This window comes from Sinocyclocheilus rhinocerous, unplaced genomic scaffold, assembly GCF_001515625.1.
Source record: "Sinocyclocheilus rhinocerous isolate Xijiao unplaced genomic scaffold, SAMN03320098_v1.1 scaffold1841, whole genome shotgun sequence".
Lineage (NCBI taxonomy): Eukaryota > Metazoa > Chordata > Actinopteri > Cypriniformes > Cyprinidae > Sinocyclocheilus > Sinocyclocheilus rhinocerous.
In genome coordinates, this window is record NW_015666172.1 from 739,626 (window position 1) to 745,625 (window position 6,000).

Genomic DNA, 6,000 nt, shown 5'->3' on the forward strand with positions numbered 1-6,000 from the left:
GGTGAGTAAATTTTCAGCAAATTTTCATTTTTAGGTGAACTGCTCCTTTAATGCACTAGCCTCCTTTGTGCAGTTTTTGCTCAGATGTCTTCCCCTCTTATTCTATGCTGGTGATTAATGTCTAACCTTAATGCTAACATACAAAAGAAGGCCCTTATATTAACAAACACACATGCTCTTTTATCCTAAGATTAATGAACTCATCCAAATCCCTGATCATGGTGTTTGTGTGTGCCTTTGGCACTGGGTCAGACAGGAACATATTTTATAAAGCTACCTTGAAGATCCTCTACATGGTAAACAGTCTTTCAACACTTAAATTTATGGTCTGGGTCACCTCCAGCCAGATGTTAGGGTTGCACCAAAGCTCTTCACTCCCTCCACAGACATCCTACAGTTCAAACATTTGCTCATCTATCTCTTGTTGTTCCCCGGCCAACTGGTGCAGCCATCACATTATCAGGGTTCATCCATCAGAGGCAGTTTTCGGCAGACAGCCACAACATTATCTGCCAGACAATGGCTGGCTGACACATTGACCTCAATCTCACTTATCTGAACTGAAAGTTTAGAACGAGACTGCGTAACCAGAAGAGACGTTTAGAACTTTAGAAGTCAAGGAGAATTTGGAAGTTTGAGTCTACAGAAGTTGGACTGAATATACAGCACCATAGTGAATAAAATGTATTTGATCTGTCTGAAGGGGAAGGGCTAGGATAAATTAATATAAAAAATATTACAAAAATAAAACTAAGAAAATAATAGATTTTATGGTGAGCATAAAAGACTGTTACGGAATAGCAGAATTTTGTGTAGTAGGCATTTAGGAAACACTGTGCCAGGACAAATAAAAAGATTTACAGTTTGAGCTTCTCATCTATGTCTTTTTTCTGAGGAAAGAGAGTTGATTTGTTTTTCTACACTGCCTACACAACCTCACCCTAACGCTCTCTGCTTCTGTTGGATATCTGCTGTAAGTGGCTTTGTGACCCCAGAGCAGATTGCAGAGGAGCCATTGAGCAGACGGACACAATGAGCACCAGTGGGCATCTTCCATTAATTCTCAAGCCCTCCCTCAGTGCCCACCCGTGCTAAAGGCCAAGCACCAATCCCAGGCCAGCACAGAACCCTCGACCCATTCATCTTCACACCAGGGAAGAACTCGAGAGAGAAGGAGAAAAATTAGTTATTTGATTCATTATAAAGTAACTCATCATAAGAGGTCATATAAGCCAGAATGAATTAATATAAATAAACAAACAAACAAAAAAACATGTATGATGAAAGTTGATATGCGAGCCGTAAGTAATGGTCAGAAAGCTCAAAGTGGTCCTAAATCTTCAAATGTGAACAAAACCTTAGTTAAGGTGTTTTCTCAGAGGTCACATAACCTCATTGTGATTCATTACCGCTCATAAGTTTGAGCTCAGGACGATTTAATGAAAAATGAATCAATACTTTTATTCAAGAAGGATGTATTAAATTGATCAAAAGTGACAGTTAAGACATTTATTAACGTTACAAAAGATTTATATTTTATTTAAATGATCTTATTTTGAACTTTCTATTCATTAAAGAATCCTAAAAATTTATCCTGGTTTCCAGAAAAACATTAAGCAGCACAACTGTTTTTAACTATGATAAGAAATGTTTCTTAAACAAAAAAAATCAGCTTTGCCGTCACAGGATTAAATTACATTTTAAAATATATTGCATTAGAAAACAGTTATTTTAATTTGTTGTAATATTTAACAATATAAATATTTTACTGTATTTTTGTTTAAATAATCAAGCCAACGATCGGATCAAATGGCACCAGTGATCGCTAATGGCAAACACTAAAGAAGAAGAAGAAGATTTTTGATTAAAAAATGCAGCCTTGGTGAAACTAAATAATTAATGAAAGAAAACATTAAAAAAAAAAAAAATCATACCAGCCCCAAACTTTTGAAGTAGTTCGACCTAAGAGGTCTTTATTTAGAATTTTGTCATTTACACATATTTAAAAGAGTAGTGTTGCATCATATTCTGTTGCCCATAGCAAATAATTTTGTATGTTTAAAATCCAATATGACTAGACATGTGCAAGAGTGAGAGTTCTGAGAAAAAAACTGGCAGCAGCTGTTGCACTTGGAAAAGGCACTCACCTAATTGAATATGGACAGGTGAAGCTTGCTTCGTTATCCCGCTGACTTGCCTGGATCTGTAGCAGCCTCCCGACCACTTTGATCAGCCCTTGAACATTCCTGCCCAGGCAAGAAACAAAACAATCAACATCAGCAGATACTACCCAAGAAAAACCATGGACCCATAATCCATCACTGAAGTGCATACAATCTGTAAAGGCAAAACGAATCTGCTCGATTTCGAAACAGAAAAATAAATGCAAATATGCCACCTAAAGTAAGTAAGATCCAATTGAACAAATGTAACCCTTTTTAAATTACGTTTATTGAAAGACAGAAGTAGAAGGGCTATATTTGAGTATGTGGTAGTGTTTGCAATGGAATGCTAGTGTACTAATGCATACTGCACAGTGAAAGAAAACACATATACATGATCCAAACAGTAGTGTGCAACAATGTTTTTGTTTGAGGTCATGTAACCACAGTTAAGTTGCATTTTTAACCCAATATTGAAAATAAAATGTCTTAGATCTTGGCAATCTGAAAAAATTATCAATATATAATGACATTAAAGTTACTTTTTGACGTTACTTCTTGGATTTCTCAACAAACTGGAAATAGAAGGTCAAATCAAGAGCATTACATTGTGGGATTCGGTGCGTTCTGGTTATATGTTGCATGTTTTAGCCAATGTAAGAGGTCATTTGGTTCTTAAAATCATACTCGTGCACCGTTTACAAACTATATACAGTAGAAATAGTACTGTGGTAGCATGCTATTCCGAATGTAGCCAATGACATATTGGGATGCGAAATATAAAGCTCTCATACCCTAACGAGAATACAGGTGGAGTGCTTCTCATACATTATAAATCACTTCTGCGTGACAACATGTGCTGTGTTTTCTTTCATCCCTCCTTCTCAGCTCTCTCAAGTCTGACTGTACATTTCTCAGCTCCTATGGGTTTGATTACTGTATATTTTACCAGGAGGGAAAACATAACTCAGTGAAAGGAAATTCATCTTACCAGCTTTCATCTAGGCTCTTTCGTGAACCTTGTAAGCGCTGCGCATAGCAAAGCCGTAACACTCCAGTTTTCTACATTACAATCAGCATATGTACAAAATCTCTGCTTATTGCTGGATTTTATGGGATGAATGTGCATGAAAGAACAGATCTTGCTGAAAACAGTTGTGCCACTTAGTGCTTGATGAGCTCTAAATGAAGTCTACATAATGCTGAAATGATGAAGTTATGCCAGTTCTCACACAGGCAAAGTAAAAGTTAAGTAAAGTTGTTAATATTTCATGTCTTCTCTTTACTCTCCAATCAATAAAATCTGCAAAAGGCTAAAAATATATTAAAATGCTGAGGTTATTGCCACAAGAAGCTCAGATTTGGTCGCTTTTGTTATTAATCCTTTGGTAAAAATACCTTTTACCATAAATATCATAAACGTGTATTTAAAGTGACAAAAGTTTCAATATTTAAATAACCGAAATAAATAATGTAAGCAAGTAAATAAATAAGACTAAATATTAATACAATAAAAAAATGAATAAAGCAAGTAAATAAAGCAAATATAGGAAATGTAGAATAAATAAATATAGAAAATATAAATAAACTGTCTTCATGTGCTTAAAATAAAAAAATTAATAGTTTACTCAAACATTTAAATTCTGTAATTATTTACTCAGCCTCACGTTCTGCCATACAGCAACAGTTCACAGTGATGCAAGCTTCAAAAACCCACCAAAAAAAGCATCATAAAATTATCCTTAAGGCTTATGCGCTATATGGCTTCAAAAGACCATGAATAGTCATATTGACTATTGTTTTTGGTGTGCTGTGTGCTTTTTGTCATTTCTTGAGCTTGACAGCCTCTGGTCACTATGAACTGCTGCTGTAAGGCAAAAGTGGCATAGCGATATATAACTAAAATATATACTTCTGTGTACCACTGAAGAGAAACAGCATACAGGTTTGAAATTACATGGGGGTGGGTAAATAATGACAGAATGTTTATGTTTTTAAAAATTTTTAACTATTCCTTTAAAATTCCAGTCTGTATGATGAACGGGTACATTGTGTGGGTAGCTGCTATGTGTGACGGTGATGACAGCAGCAGCCGTGAGGTGTGTGTGCTGGAGACACATGAGCTGACTGATGGAGCAGGCTGCATTTCAGATGTGTTTTTTTTTTCTTTTTAATTTCTGAATATGCAGATGTGCACTCTTAGTTTGTTGCTTATCTTCATCCAAGAGTCCAACTCAAAGGAAAAAGGAAGTGTGTGGGCAGATAACTGAGGTAATCCTCTAAAAACGCAATATACTAAGCACATTACAGCAGCAATCAACCAATAACAGCATCTGTGTTTGTTTGTGCTTCAGGGTTAGACTTAATTTGAGCATTTTAATAAAAGCATCAGATGGATGTGGTCTGTTACGATTACCAAAAATAAAAGAAATCATATTAATCAATTAATAGGCCAATTAAACAAAGCCAAACAGTTGATTGACCGGTATATCACTGGGTCAAACAGGCACAGACTAATCATTAGTAAATAACTGTTTTAAAGAGCAGATTAAATCAAAAATGGAGTTTTGTGGCCATTTATATGCTAGTGCACTCCAAATGTTGACAAATGAAACTTTGATATAAGCATTTAAACTGTGCAGAGAATATACACTAGCCTTAAATAATAAATACCACCTGCAATTGATTTCAAACAGCATTTTGTTTTTGAAGTCCTGTTCCAACCTCTTGTTTTAAAAGCAAGTTTGGGGTCAGTATGTTTTCTTTTTTAAAGAAATTAATACCTTTATTCAACAAAGATGCATTTTATTGACCAAACGTGACAGTAAAGACATTTATTTATTTATTTTTAATTTCCTTGTTCATGGTGAGAGCCAGATTTAGTTATTCAAAATTAAAACTATATAAGATGTTTAAGATTTAGATTTAATTGATTAAAAAACTTTTCAAAAGTATCAACAATAAAACAGGGTTCTCACAGGAGTAGAAGTATTACAGTCTAGCAAAATATGTTTTAAAGGCATTTATAATGTTACAAAAGATTTATATTTTATATAAATATTGTTCTTTGGAACTTTCTATTCATTAAAGAAATCCTGTAAACAAATGTATCACAGTACATGTATTTCCACAAAAATATTATGCAGCAATGTTTTTTAATATTGATAATAATAATAATAATAATTTGGAGCACCAAATCAGCATATTAGAATGATTTCTGAAGGATCATGTGACACTGAAGACTGGAGCAATGATGCTGAAAATTCAACTTTGCCATCACAGGAATAAATTACATTTTTAAATATATTAAAATAGAAAATATGTATTTTAAATTGTAATAATATATCACAATATTACTGTTTTTACTGTATTTTTTATTAAATAAAATCAGCAGTAATGAGCATAAAAGACTTCGTTCAAAAAAAATCTAACTGCCCCAAATTTTTGAACAGTACTGTATGGGAACACAGGAAAGAAAATTGCTTCTTTTCTCACTTCAGAATAATTTCTTGGGGTCTTGAACACAATGGTTATTTTTAAAAATCCTCTTCTGTGGTAATTTGAATCACATCTACAAAACCAGAGACTGGTTTGTCCACCTCCATGTGATTAACACAATGATCACCTACCATTAAAGGGTCATGAAACCCCAGACTACTTTTTCTGAGATTTTAGCAGAGGTGTTTGTGTTGCACATCATAGAAGACAATGTTAGCATCCGATAATTTTAACTGTTGGAGAAAACTGGTTAATTTTTCATCTTCCGGGTTTAAAATCTACATCGTGTTGACGTCACAATGTGACGTGGCAATGGACTATAGTACATCGATGATGCGTC

At 34.3% G+C, this 6,000-nt stretch overlaps 1 pseudogene; it reads right to left on the minus strand.

Annotated features, from left to right (window-relative positions):
• LOC107731875 (focadhesin-like) overlaps nucleotides 1–6,000 on the minus strand; it is a 45,191-nt pseudogene that overhangs the window by 32,719 nt on the left and 6,472 nt on the right.